This window comes from Pleurodeles waltl, chromosome 3_1 (genome assembly GCF_031143425.1).
Source record: "Pleurodeles waltl isolate 20211129_DDA chromosome 3_1, aPleWal1.hap1.20221129, whole genome shotgun sequence".
Lineage (NCBI taxonomy): Eukaryota > Metazoa > Chordata > Amphibia > Caudata > Salamandridae > Pleurodeles > Pleurodeles waltl.
The window spans coordinates 1,343,762,576-1,343,777,789 of NC_090440.1; the positions used below are offsets into that span (position 1 = coordinate 1,343,762,576).

The 15,214-nt window shown below is 47.5% G+C and overlaps 1 protein-coding gene across 30 annotated transcripts in view; it reads left to right on the forward strand.

Moving 5' to 3' along the window:
• Positions 1-15,214, forward strand: part of PHLDB1 (pleckstrin homology like domain family B member 1) — a 397,027-nt gene that overhangs the window by 369,139 nt on the left and 12,674 nt on the right. The gene's annotated exons all lie outside the window — the stretch shown is intronic.

Sequence of the window (15,214 nt, forward strand, 5' to 3'; positions counted from 1 at the left end):
TTGAGGTACTATTTGTTGTTTTTAACTTTGAGTGCCCCGCAAACAGAAGGCTTGCGACTGGTAAAAGCATGCCCAGCAGGCACAAAATTGCTAAGTTTTATTTTTCAAAGCTAATCTTATTTTATTTTCCAAGACGTCTTTTCTCAGTTTCTTCTCATGTTTTATTTTGTTTTTGCTCGTGGGCGCTGTTGTTAAAAGATGACAGTTAACTTGTTTGAAATATGCTAGACCCATTGCATTGCAAATGCTTGTTAAATAATGCCTTCTCCAGAGTTTACTAATGCCAAATGATTATTATGTACAAGAGTTCCATTCTGGTGCACACATACTTACAGCTTTTTGTATGCACAAGCATCTCTGAATAACTCAGTAGTACTGGCTGTTTATTTTATACATGAGCCCCTCCATGTGAAATCACTAGTGCTTACTATAATATGCACCTATACGTTTGACAGTCCTCTTACCAGCAGATCTTTCATATAAAACAGGAAACCCACACTTGGATCTGGCGTTAGCCTAGAGATTCTGATTTTAATGAAGAAAATACTATACCTAATTACAGGGCTTTCCTTTTGCACTCTTCTTTTGGTCTGCTGTAGTGTCATTCACAGTTTGCTTCTGCTCGTCACAGCACACAGCATGGGGCAGAGGGTCAGCCCTCTTAAGCCATTGGCTTACTTAACCCTAAGTGAAAGTATTCCCTCTTTCACAGTGTGCACATCTACATGATAACCAGTTCCCTGCCATCCCATACTGGTGTTGTGTGTATGTATGTATGTATATATATATATATATATATATATATATATATATATATGTTCGATGGCATGTGTAGCTGCAGATACACATGCTGTGCACATCCCGCCATCTGGTGTTGGGCTCGGAGTGTTACAAGTTGTTTTTCTTCGAAGAAGTCTTTTCGAGTCACGAGACCGAGGGACTCCTCCCATTTCGACTCCATTGCGCATGGGCGTCGACTCCATCTTAGATTGTTTTTTTTCCGCCATCGTGTTCGGACGTGTTCCTTTTCGCTCCGTGTTTCGGGTTGGAAAGTTAGTTAGAATCTCGGAAAAAACGTCGGTATTGTTTGCGTTCGGTATCGGGTTAGTTACAACAGATCGACACCGAATTTAGAAGAGCTCCGGTGGCCCTTCGGGGTTTTTTCGATCCCCCGTCGGGGCCTGGTCGGCCCGGCCACGTGTGAATTCAAGGCTGATGGAACGGACCCCATTCCGCTTCTGTCCAAAATGCCATAACAAGTATCCGTATACGGATCAGCATCTGGTCTGTAACTTGTGCTTGTCCCCAGAGCACAAGGAAGATACTTGTGAGGCCTGTCGAGCGTTTCGGTCCAGAAAGACGTTAAGAGACCGAAGAGCCAGAAGACTGCAGATGGCGTCGACGCCGACAGAACAAGAGCGTTTCGAGGAGGAAGAGGAAGCTTTCTCTATCCACGAATCGGACTCGGAAGAGCTTGAGGCCGAAGAAATGCCGAAAACCGTGAGTAAGACGTCGAAACATAAGACTCACGAGAAGTCAACAAAAGCCCAGGGGACTCCACCGCCAACAGGCCATGGCTTAACCCAAAAAAGCGGTGACCGAGCCAAGGCACCGAAAAAGGGCACGCTGGTGTCGAAGTCATCCGACTCTGGTCGAGATACCGCCACACAGCAATCTCGGACCCGAGACATCGGCTCAGAGAAAGTTCGGCACCGTGAGAGCGGCACCGAACAAATTCGGCACCGAGACACCACCACGCCGAAAATTACAAAGGTTTCTTCGGAGCCTAAAAAGACGTCCGAAAGAGTTTCGGTTCCGAAACATCCAGCCTCGGAGCCGAAAACAGGTTCCTATACAGAGGAACAAGGATTGGCCTCCCAAATGCAAAAACATAGATTTGGAGAGGAACTTCAAGCTGCAGAGCCAGACTATACTCAAAGGAGGCTCCACATTCATCAAGACACAGGGAAGATAACCACTCTTCCTCCAATTAAAATAAAAAGAAAACTTGCCTTTCAAGAAAAGGACAAGGAGCCACAGGCAAAGGTGGCAAAGAAAACAACTCCACCACCTTCTCCACCACCATCAGTGCACACATCACCAGTAGCAACTCCTCCACTGATGCACTCCCCGACTCATACTGCCATGAGTCAAGATGATCCCGATGCATGGGACCTTTACGATGCTCCAGTATCGGACAACAGCCCAGACTCGTACCCTGCCAGGCCGTCCCCTCCTGAGGACAGTACATCTTACACACAGGTGATCGCAAGGGCAGCTGTTTTCCATAACGTCACCTTGCATTCCGAACCAATTGAGGATGACTTTTTGTTTAACACGCTAATCTCCACTCATAGCCAATACCAAAGACTACCTATGCTCCCAGGAATGCTAAAACATTCAAAACAAATCTTTCAGGATCCTGTTAAAGGCTGAGCCATAACTCCAAGGGTGGAGAAAAAGTACAAGCCACCGCCAACAGATCCTGTTTATATTACAACGCAGTTAACTCCAGACTCAGTAGTTGTTGGGGCAGCTCGTAAGAGAGCAAACTCTCATACCTCAGGGGACGCGCCACCTCCAGACAAAGAGAGTCGCAAATTTGATGCTGCGGGCAAAAGAGTTGCAGCACAAGCAGCAAACCAATGGCGCATTGCCAATTCACAAGCACTTTTGGCAAGATATGACAGAGCTCACTGGGATGAGATGCAACATTTGATAGAACACTTACCCAAGGAGTTCCAAAAAAGAGCACAACAAGTGGTGGAAGAAGGACAAAGTATCTCTAATAATCAGATACGGTCTTCAATGGATGCAGCAGATACGGCTGCAAGGACAGTAAATACTGCAATAACAATAAGAAGGCACGCATGGCTCCGCATGTCAGGTTTCAAGCTGAAATTCAACAAGCTGTGCTAAATATGCCATTTAATGAACAGCAGTTGTTTGGGCCGGAAGTCGACACTGCTATTGAGAAACTCAAGAAAGACACTGATACGGCAAAAGCCATGGGCGCACTCTACTCCCCGCAGAGCAGAGGCACATTTCGCAAAACACCTTTTAGGGGAGGGTTTCGAGGACAACCTACTGAAACCACAACATCACAAACAAGGCCCACTTACCAAAGCCAATATCAGCGGGGAAGTTTTCGGGGGCAATATAGAGGGGGACAATTCCAAAGAAGTAGAGGAAAATTCCAAAGCCCCAAAAGTCCTCAAAATAAGCAGTGACTCACAAGTCACTCATCCCCATCACATAACACCTGTGGGGGGAAGATTAAGCCAATTTTACAAACATTGGGAGGAGATAACAACAGATACTTGGGTACTAGCAATTATCCAGCATGGTTATTGCATAGAATTTTGCGAATTCCCTCCAACAGTCCCACCGAAAACACACAGTATGTCGAAACAACATATAAATCTTCTAGGATTAGAAGTTCAAGCATTGCTCCAAAAAGAGGCAATAGAATTAGTACCAAGACAAGAACTAAACACAGGATTTTACTCACTGTACTTTCTGATACCCAAAAAAGACAAAACTCTAAGACCTATACTAGATCTCAGAATATTAAATACATACATCAAATCAGACCACTTTCACATGGTTACATTACAAGAAGTAATCCCACTGCTCAAACAACAAGACTACATGACAACACTGGATCTAAAGGATGCATATTTCCATATACCAATACATCCTTCACACAAAGTACCTAAGGTTTGTATTCCAAGGAATACATTACCAATTCAAAGTGTTGCCATTCGGAATAACAACTGCGCCAAGAGTTTTTACAAAATGTCTAGCAGTAGTAGCTGCACATATCAGAAGGCAGCAAATACATGTGTTCCCGTACCTAGACGATTGGTTAATCAAAACCAACACGCAAATACAGTGTTCACAACACACAAATTATGTCATAGAAACCCTACACAAACTAGGTTTCTCAATCAATTACTCAAAGTCACACCTTCTGCTGTGTCAAACACAGCAATACCTAGGAGCAACAATCAACACAGTAAAAGGAATTGCCACTCCAAGTCCACAAAGAGTCCAAACATTCCACAATGTAATACAAGCCATGTATCCAAACCAAAAGATACAGGTCAAATTAGTAATGAAACTCCTAGGCATGATGTCCTCATGCATAGCCATTGTCCCAAACGCAAGGTTGCACATGCGGCCCTTACAACAGTGCCTAGCATCACAGTGGTCACAGGCACAGGGTCAACTTCTAGATCTGGTGTTGATAGACCGCCAAACATACATCTCGCTTCAATGGTGGAACAGTATAAATTTAAACCAAGGGCGGCCTTTTCAAGACCCAGTGCCACAATACGTAATAACAACAGATGCATCCATGACAGGGTGGGGAGCACACCTCAATCAGCACAGCATCCAAGGACAATGGGACATTCAGCAAAAACAGTTTCATATAAACCACTTAGAACGGTTAGCGGTGTTTCTAGCTCTGGAAGCATTTCAACCCATAATAACCCACAAATACACTCTTGTCAAAACAGACAACAATGTATTACCTAAACAAACAGGGAGGAACACACTCGACATAGTTGTGTCTCCTAACACAAAAAATACGGCATTGGGCGATTCACAACCACATTCGCCTAATAGCACAATTTATTCCAGGGATTCAGAATCAGTTAGCAGACAATCTCTCTCGGGATCACCAACAGATCCACGAATGGGAAATTCACCCCCAAATACTGAACACTTACTTCAGAATGTGGGGAACGCCACAAATAGATCTATTTGCAACAAAAGAAAACTCAAAATGCCAAAACTTCGCATCCAGGTACCCACAACATCAGTCTCAGGGCAATGCACTATGGATGAACTGGTCAGGGATATTTGCGTACGCTTTTCCCCCTCTCCCACTTCTTCCATATCTAGTAAACAAGTTGAGTCAAAACAAACTCAAACTCATACTAATAGCACCAACATGGGCAAGGCAACCTTGGTACACAACACTACTAGACCTTTCAGTAGTACCTCATATCAAACTGCCAAACAGACCAGATCTGTTAACACAACACAAACAACAGATCAGACATCCAAATCCAGCATCGCTGAATCTAGCAAATTGGCTCCTGAAATCCTAGAATTCGGGCACTTAGACCTCACACAGGAATGTATGGAGGTCATAAAACAGGCTAGAAAACCTACCACTAGACACTGTTATGCAAATAAGTGGAAAAGATTTGTTTATTACTGCCATAATAATCAAATTCAACCTTTACACGCATCTGCAAAAGAGATAGTAGGATACTTACTACATTTGCAGAAATCTAAACTAGCTTTCTCTTCCATTAAAATACATCTTACGGCAATTTCAGCTTACCTGCAAATTACGCATTCAACTTCATTATTTAGGATACCAGTCATAAAAGCGTTTATGGAAGGCCTAAAGAGAATTATACCACCAAGAACACCACCAGTTCCTTCATGGAACCTCAACATTGTCTTAACACGACTCATGGGTCCACCTTTTGAGCCCATGCACTCTTGTGAAATGCAATGCTTAACGTTGAAAGTTGCATTTTTAATTGCCATGACATCTCTAAGAAGAGTGAGTGAAATTCAAGCATTTACCATTCAAGAACCATTTATTCAAATACACAAAAATAAAGTTGTTCTACAGACCAATCCTAAATTTTTACCAAAAGTAATCTCACCGTTCCCCTTGAATCAAACGGTAGAATTACCAGTGTTCTTCCCACAGCCAGATTCTGTAGCTGAAAGAGCACTACATACATTAGACATCAAAAGAGCACTAATGTACTACATTGACAGAACAAAACTAATTCGAAAGACAAAACAACTATTTATCGCCTTTCAAAAACCTCATACAGGAAATCCAATTTCAAAACAAGGCATTGCTAGATGGATAGTTAAGTGCATTCAAACCTGCTATCTTAAAGCTAAAAGAGAACTGCCTATTACACCAAAGGCACACTCAACCAGAAAGAAAGGTGCTACCATGGCCTTTCTAGGAAATATTCCAATGAACGAAATATGTAAGGCAGCAACATGGTCTACGCCTCATACATTTACCAAGCACTACTGTGTAGATGTGTTAACTGCACAACAGGCAACAGTAGGTCAAGCTGTACTAAGAACATTATTTCAAACTACTTCAACTCCTACAGGCTGAACCACTGCTTTTGGGGAGATAACTGCTTACTAGTCTATGCACAGCATGTGTATCTGCAGCTACACATGGCAACGAACGGAAGATATCACTTACCCAGTGTACATCTGTTCGTGGCATTAGTCGCTGCAGATTCACATGCGCCCACCCGCCTCCCCGGGAGCCGTTTAGAAGTAGATCTTAAACATTTGTACATTTGTAAATATATTACTTAAAACTTCATTATGTACAGACGCATTCACTCCATTGCATGGGCACTATTACTAGCATACACAACTCCTACCTCACCCTCTGCGGGGAAAACAATCTAAGATGGAGTCGACACCCATGTGCAATGGAGTCTAAATGGGAGGAGTCCCTCGGTCTCGTGACTCGAAAAGACTTCTTCGAAGAAAAACAACTTGTAACACTCCGAGCCCAACACCAGATGGCGGGATGTGCACAGCATGTGAATCTGCAGCGACTAATGCCACGAACAGATGTACACTGGGTAAGTGACATTTTCCATATATATATATATGTGTGTGTGCTTTCAGAACGGGTGCATCCAATTAACACTTCTGGATTCTTCCCTCCTCCACCCCTCCATTACTCCAGTCAATCCAACTAACAAACTCACATCTCCGAGGCTCAAATTAACTCATAATAATAATAAAACTGTACTCATATTTCCCTATACTAATCCACTACTAATTCCTTTTGGGTTCCAGAGTAGCGCACTACTTGCCGAAAAGCGCTTCAACGTTCATCAGGGGTAGTAAGCGCTATATAAATACTATTACAATACAGTATGTGCTAGTGGCTGTAAGGGATAAGTCCTTACACAAATGTTCACAAAGGAGCACTCTTCAGGATAGTGCTGATCCAATTTATTAGCAGGCAGATGTGTTTCGACATGAAAATGTCTTTATAGATGCCGGTTTCCTTGGGTGGAATCTGATCACCTGTTTTTAAATTTCCACAGTACAATCCCATTGGTTGACAAGATATGGTCATTAACATCCGACTACTTGATCTTTCACATTATTTTGCCACCATATCGCCGTATTACAACAATTCACTAATCTCCATTTTCTCACCATTACAGTGAGCAATTAGTTTTCTGTAGAGATTTGGGACCCTTGGGCACAAGTCCTATAGGAAGCTAGTCTGGTGTGTGATGGACACCTATGGTGTTTGTACCTTATACCAGGGCCAGGCAACCCCTATTAGTGAAACAGTGTCTAGGAAGTCAGGGCTCTCTAGTGGTAGATGTGGTGAACAGCCAAGACGTATCTAGGAATGTAAAGCACTTGCAATACCACAGAAGCCACACATTACTTGTCTAACATTAAAGGATCCACAGTGTTGCAAAAACGCTACTTTATTACAGTAACACTGAACTAAATTACTTATATTCAGTCCCCCAACTGGAGGAAAGTATACACTATACATACACAGTAAGTATTAGGATTTAGCATTGAAAAACAAGCATTGGCAAGAAATAGCTAGGGCCCTTTAGGGGGCCAAACCAGATACTAAAATAGTGCAAAGTTAGGTTCCCCCACCCGAGGATGTGGAGTAGTTGGAGAGAGTGGGGTAGAACTCGGGGCACCATGAGGTGAGTACTGAAGTGACCCCCACTGACAAGGTGAGGAGAGGTACCCAGTCTTCCCAAGACCTAACAAGAGGACTTAGAAAATGGATTGTGCAAGAACAGGACCAGTCCACTGGAACCCAAAGGTGATTCTGAAAGAAGAGGACCTGCAATAGAAGGGGACAGAGTCCAGTCCACAATGGAGTGGCCAGATGGGGCAGGAGCCACTACCCACCCTTTTGTGGAAGACGATCCAGGTCGACGGAGGAAGATGAAGGTAAGCTGTGGAGCTCAGGAGCTGCAGAGGAGTCTCTGAAGTTGTGCAGAAGCTGTCCCATGACAGTCGCCGGGTCACAGTCTAGTCAGTGGTCAGGAGAACCACCAGCAAGCCTTGGCAAGTGCAAAACTGGACAGAAGAGGGTTTGCAGAGCTGAAGAAGGACCAGCAAGGTGCAGGGGACTCTACCCTTGGAGGGAGTTTGGACTGACCCACAGCAGTCCAGAGAGCCAGCAAAAGCAGTTGCAACCCTCACAGGCAACCCACTGGCAGCAGGCACAGTAATTTGCAGTGAGGCCCAGTCAACACACCTGGGGAGGAGTTGCTGGAGAAGCACAGAGGGGACTGTCCTTGCAAGGATGAAGTGCTGGAGGCTGGGGCTACTTGGAGCTTTAAGATCTCTGAGCAGGAGTCATGGTGCACAGGGATTCTGTCCTGCAAGGAGGCAAGGGCTCACTGTCTCCCAAGTTGGTCAGAAGGCAGAGAGGACCAAGAGGAAATCTCAGATCCACCACCTGTGTTGGAGGATCCATGCAGTTCCAGTGGAGAGCAGATCCAGCAGCCACACGTTGCCTTAGGTGCCTGCGGATGTAGGGGAGTGACCCCTTCATTGCTAGGCAGTTTCCTTCTTGCTTCTTTGGTGCAGTCGAAGTTTTGCTGACCCCAGAGGATGCACATCTGTGGAAATGTTGCAATTGCTAGAAGAAGATGGAGAAAGAATGTTGCAAGGCAAGGTCGTCTCAGGAGTTGCAGACTTGTTTGGTTCCTGTGAAGTCCAGCAGCGGTTCTGGTGGCCAGAAGCAGAAGAGGTCAATGTAGGGGAGTCCTAGTGGAGTCTTGCACACTGAATCTGGGGTCCCACCCGCAAGGGAGTCTCTAAATAGCCCTAACAGAGGGCTTGGTCACACTGCAGGGTGACCACCTATCAGATGGGGGGTCACTGATGTCACTCCCTGTCTTGACCAACCAGATGCTCCCAGGGGCCTCTGCACATCTTGTTTCTAAGATGGTAAAATCTAGTGGCCACCTGGAGGAGCTCTGGGTACCACCCCCGGGGTGGTGATGGACAGAGGAGTGGTCACTCCCCTTTCCTTTGTCTAGTTTTGCACAAGAGCAGCGACGGGAGTCCCTGGACTGGTGCAAAACCGGTTTATGCAAGGAGGAGACCAAATGTGTCCTTCAAAGCAAACCGGTGGCTTGGGGAGGCTACCCCTCCCAAGGCTTGTAACAATTATTTCCAAGGATGTTGCATTCCTCCTCCCACAGGAAATCCTTTGTTCTGCCTTCCACTGCCTGAGCTGGTCAAGCAGCAGGAGAGCAGACACCTGTCTGAGGGGCTGCAGCAGCAAAGGCTGCCTGAAAAACCCTGGAAGACTGTTAGAGGACAGGACCCCCCCCCCCCAGTATTACTCCTAAGGAGCCCCCAGAGTCCATGGAATTCTACAACCAATACTGGCATTAGTATTGGGGTATGATTCCGACATGTTCAATACCAAACATGCCCAGGTTCAGAGTTCCCATTGTGTGTCCATCATTATGTGGTACCTAAGTACCATATACTAGGGACTTATAAGGGGACACCAGTATACCAATTGTGGATTGCACAAAAGTCCAAGGTAACCAAATTTGGAGAGAGAGAGACTACAATCACTGGGGTCCTGGATCCCTGTGAAAACAGTCTAGGCACACTGATAGCAGACAAAAAGTGGGGGTAACTGTAGGAAAGTATCCTCTTTTTTTGCATGGTTGCCCCCACTATTTGCCTGCTTTGTCAGTGTGTTTTGACTGTTCACTGCTGCTTTAGTGACTTGGAACTCCTCTCCAGGTGTGCTGAGTGGGCCTCACTGCGACTCCTGTGCCTGCCTCCTGTGAGTTGCCTCTGGGGGCTGCATCCTCTTCTTCCCACTGCTGGGGGTCACATGAGACTCTCTTCCTTGGGTTTGAGTCCCCCCTGGACCTTGCTGGTTTCCAGCAGCTCTGCAACTCTTTATCTGCGACTTTTTTGCCTTTACCAAAGCTTGTTGGGGGTTTTCCAGGACCACTGACTGACAGCAACTCTTCTTCCGTCGTGGGACATCGTCTGCATCACTTCTGGAACACTTCTGCTCCAGTGCTGCACAGCTGACTCCTTGTCTTCACCATCGATCTGGTCCTGCATCTCCAGAAGGGTGGGTAGTGGCTCCTGCCCCAATCGGAGACTCCAACTCGAACTGGACTTGGCCCCCTTCTTTTGCAGGTCCCTTCTGTCAAGATCCACCTTTGGTTTCTTCCAGTCTTGCTTGGGTCTTGCACAGTTCTTTTCCAAAGTTTACCTATGGGTTTGAGAAAAAAACAAGTACTTACTGTAGGAAGTTGGCTCTGTATATACTATTTCAAAGTAAGAAATAGTGTGCACTGAGTCCAAGGGTGGTTCCCCTTAGAGGTAAGATAGTGGCAAAAAGAGAATTCTAGTGCTCTATTTTGTGGTAGTGTGGTCGAGCAGTAGGCTTATCGGAGGGTAGTGTTTAGCATTTGTTGTACACACACAGGCAATAAATGAGGAACACACTCAAAGACTTACTCCAGGCCAATAGGTTTTTATTTTGAAAAATATCTTTTATTAGTTTATTTGAAGAACCACAGGTTCAAGATTTACAGTTAATACTTTAAATGTAAGGTACTTCACTTAGATACTTTAGGAACTTTGAATGAAAACAATATCAAGTACAGTCTTTGTAAAAATGGCAATAAGCTATTTTCAAAGTGGACACTGCAAAAATCAACAGTTCCTGGGGGAGGTAAGTAAAGGTCAAGTTTGCAGGTAAGTAAAACACTTACAAGTCTCAAAGTTGAGGCCAAGGTAGCCCACCGTCGGGGGTTCAAGGCAAACCCAAAGTTACCACACCAGCAGCTCCGGGCCGGTCATGTGCAGAGGTCAAAGAGGTGCCCAAAACACATAACAGGGGTGCCCCGGTTCCAGTCTGCCAGCAGGTAAGTACCCGCGTCCTCGGGGGGGGGGGGGGGGGGGGCAGACCAGGGGGGTTTTGTAGGGCACCTGGAGGGACACAAGATGACACAGAAAGTACACCCTCAGCGGCACAGGGGTGGCTGGGTGCAGTTGCAAACAGGCGTCGGGTTTTAGATAGAAAGTAATGGAGGGACCTGGGAGTCACTTCAGCGATGCAGGCAGGCACGGGGGGGCTCCTCGGGGTAGCCACCACCTGGGCTAGGCAGAGGGTCGCTCCTGCACTGGAGTTCGGTTCCTTCAGATCCTGGGGGCTGCGGGTGCAGTGTTGGTTCCAGGTGTCGGGTCCCTTGCTACAGGCATTTGCGGTCAGGGGGAGCCTCTGGATTTCCTCTGCAGGCGTGGCTGTGGGGGTTCAGGGGGGTCGTCTCTGGCTACTCACGGGCTTGCAGTCGCCGGGGGTCCTCCCTGAAGTGTTGGCTTTCTGCAGGTCGAGCCGGGGGCGTCGGGTGCAGAGTGGAAAGTCTCACACTTCCGGCGGAAAACGTGAAGTCTTTAAAGTTGTTTCTTTGTTGCAAGAAGTTGCAGGTTGTTGAAGAGGGCCGCTGTTCCAAGGAGTTTCTTGGTCCTTGGTTGCCGGCAGTCCTCTGAGGCTTCAGAGGTCGCTGGTCCCTGTTGGATGCGTCGCTGTTGCAGTTTTCTTCGAAGTTGGGAGACAGGCCGTTAGGGCTGGGGCCAAAGCAGTTGTCGTCTCCGTGTTCGCTGCAGGGCTTCAGGTCAGCAGTCCTTCTTCTTGTTAAGGTTGCAGGAATCTAGTTTCCTAGGTTCTGGGGAGCCCCTAAATACTGAATTTAGGGGTGTGTTTAGGTCTGGGAGGGCAGTAGCCAGTGGCTACTGTCCTTGAGGGTGGCTACACCGTGTTTGTGCCTCCTCACTGTGGGGAGGGGGGCACATCCCTAATCCTATTGGGGGAATCCTCCAAACTCAAGATTTCTCAAGGCAGGGGTCACCTCAGCTCAGGACACCTTAGGAGCTGTCCTGACTGGTGGGTGACTCCTCCTTGTTTTTCTCATTATCGCCTCCAGCCTTACCGCCAAAAGTGGGGGCAGTGGCCGGAGGGGCGGACATCTCCACTAGCTGGGATGCCCTGGGGCGCTGTAACAAAGGGGGTGAGCCTTTGAGGCTCACTGCCAGGTGTTACAGTTCCTGCAGGGGGAGGTGAGCAGCACCTCCACCCAGTACAGGCTTTGTTCCTGGCCACAGAGTGACAAAGGCACTCTCCCCATGTGGCCAGCAACATGTCTGGTGTGTGGCAGGCTGGTAAAGCCCACACTGGAAGTCGGGTATGCTTTCAGGGGGCATCTCTAAGATGCCCTCTGGGTGTATTTCACAATAAAATGTACACTGGCATCAGTGTGCATTTATTGTGCTGAGAAGTTTGATACCAAACTTCCCAGTTTTCAGTGTAGCCATTATGGTGCTGTGGAGTTCGTGTATGACAGACTCCCAGACCATATACTCTTATGGCTACCCTGCACTTACAATGTCTAAGGTTTTGCTTCCTTGGCATGGTTACCCCCTGGCATTTTGCCTTTGCCAATGCCAAGTTATGATTTGAAAATGTGCTTAGGCCTGCTAACCAGGCCCCAGCACCAGTGTTCTTTCCCTAACCTGTACCTTTGTCTCCACAATTGGCACACCCTGGTATCCAGGTAAGTCCCTTGTAACTGGTACCCCTGGTACCAAGGACCCTGATGCCAGGGAAGGTCTCTAAGGGCTGCAGCATGTCTTATGCCACCCTGGAGACCCCTCACTCAGCACAGAGACACTGCTTGCCAGCTTGTGTGTGCTGGTGGGGAGAAAATGACTAAGTAGACATGGCACTCCCCTCAGGGTGCCATGCCAACCTCACACTGCCTATGGCACAGATAAGTCACCCCTCTAGCAGGCCTTACAGCCCTAAGGCAGGGTGCACTATACTACAGGTGAGGGCATAGGTGCATGAGCACTATGCCCCTACAGTGTCTAAGCAAAACCTTAGACATTGTAAGTGCAGGGTAGCCATAAGAATATATGGTCTGGGAGTCTGTCCTACACGAACTCCACAGCACCATAATGGCTACACTGAAAACTTGGAAGTTTGGTATCAAACTTCTCAGCACAATAAATGCACACTGATGCCAGTGTACATTTTATTGTGAAATACACCCAGAGGGCATGTTAGAGATGCCCCCTGAAAACATACCCAACTTCCAGTGTGGGCTGACTAGTTTTACCAGCCTGCCACACACCAGACATGTTGCTGGCCACATGGGGAGAGTGCCTTTGTTCCTGCCCACAGAGTGACAAAGCCTGTACTGGGTGGAGGTGCTTCTCACCTCCCCCTGCAGGAACTGTAACACCTGGCGGTGAGCCTCAAAGGCTCACCCCCTGTTGTTACAGCGCCACAGGGCATCCCAGCTAGTGGAGATGCCCGCCCCTCCGGGCACAGCCCCCACTTTTGGCGGCAAGGCCGGAGGAGATAATGAGAAAAACAGTCGTCACTGGCCAGTCAGGACAACCCCTAAGGTGTCCTGAGCTGAGGTGACTCTGACTTTTAGAAATCCTCCATCTTACAGATGGAGGATTCCCCCAATAGGATTAGGGATGTGACCCCTTCCCCACCGGGAGGACGCACAAAGAGGGTGTAGCCATTGGCTACTAACCTCCCAGACCTAAACACCCCCCTAAATTGAGTATTTAGGGGCGCCCAGAACCGAGGAATCTAGATTCCTGCAACCTGAAGACGAAGAAGGACTGCTGACCTGAAGCCCTGCAGAGAAGACGGAGACATCAACTGCTTTGGCCCCAGCCCTACCGGCCTGTCTCCCCACTTCAAGAGAAACTGCAACACCGACGCGTCCCCCAGTCTCCAGCGACCTCTGAAGCCTCAGAGAACTACCCTGCATCTAAAAGGACCAAGAACTCCCGAGGACAGCGACCCTGTTCCACAAAGACTGAAACTTGCAACAAAGAAACAACTTTTAAAGACCACACGTTTCCCGCCGGAAGCGTGAGACTTTCCACTCTTCACCTGACGCCCCCGGCTCGACCTGCGGAAAACCAACACTACAGGGAGGACTCCCCGGCGACTGCAAGCCCGTGAGTAGCCAGAGTTGACCCCCCCTGAGCCCCCACAGCGACGCCTGCAGAGGGAATCCAGAGGCTCCCCCTGACCGCGACTGCCTGCCTCAAAGAACCCGACGCCTGGTAAACACACTGCACCCGCAGCCCCCAGAACCTGAAGGATCCGATCTCCAGTGCAGGAGCGAACCCCAGGTGGCCCTCTTCCTAGCCCAGGTGGTGGCTACCCAGAGGAGCGCCCTTCCCCCCCCCCCCCCCCCCCCCCCCCCCTTGCCTGCCTGCCTGCCTGCATTGCTGAAGAGACCCCCGGGTCTCCCATTGAAACCTATTGCGAACCCGACGCCTGTTTGCACTCTGCACCCGGACGCCCCTGTGCAGCTGAGGGTGTATTTTCTGTGCTGACTTGTGTCCCCATCCCCCCCCCCCCCCCCCCCCCCTAGTTGACCTCTGCACCTGACCGGCCCTGAGCTGCTGGTGTGGTAACTTTGGGGTTGCCCTGAACCCCCAACAGTGGGCTACTTAGGACCCAACTTTGAACCCTGTAAGTGCTTTACTTACCTGCAAAACTAACCAATACTTACCTCCCCCAGAACCTGTTGAATTCTGCACTGTGTCCAATTTTAAAATAGCTTATTGCCATTTTTGCCAAAACTGTACATGCTATTGTGATGATTCAAAGTTCCTAAGATACCTAAGTGAAATACCTTTCATTCAAAGTATTGTTTGTAAATCTTGAACCTGTAGTTCTTAAAATAAACTAAGAAAATATATTTTTCTATATAAAAACCTATTGGCCTGGAATTGTCTTTGAGTGTGTGTCCCTCATTTATTGCCTGTGTGTGTGTGTACAACAAATGCTTAACACTACCCTCTGATAAGCCTGCTGCTCGACCACACTACCACAAAATAGAGGTAAGATAGTGGCAAAAAGAGATTATTCTAATGCTCTAAGGGGAACCCTTGGACTCTGTGCACACTATTTCTTACTTTGAAATAGTACATAGAGAGCCAACTTCCTACACTTAGTATATGGTTTGGTCTTCACTATTTGCTATTGCTTTCTATGCTAATCACTGACTTCTAATGTGTACATAATAGTGTGTTTACTCACCTCCTAGTAGAGTAT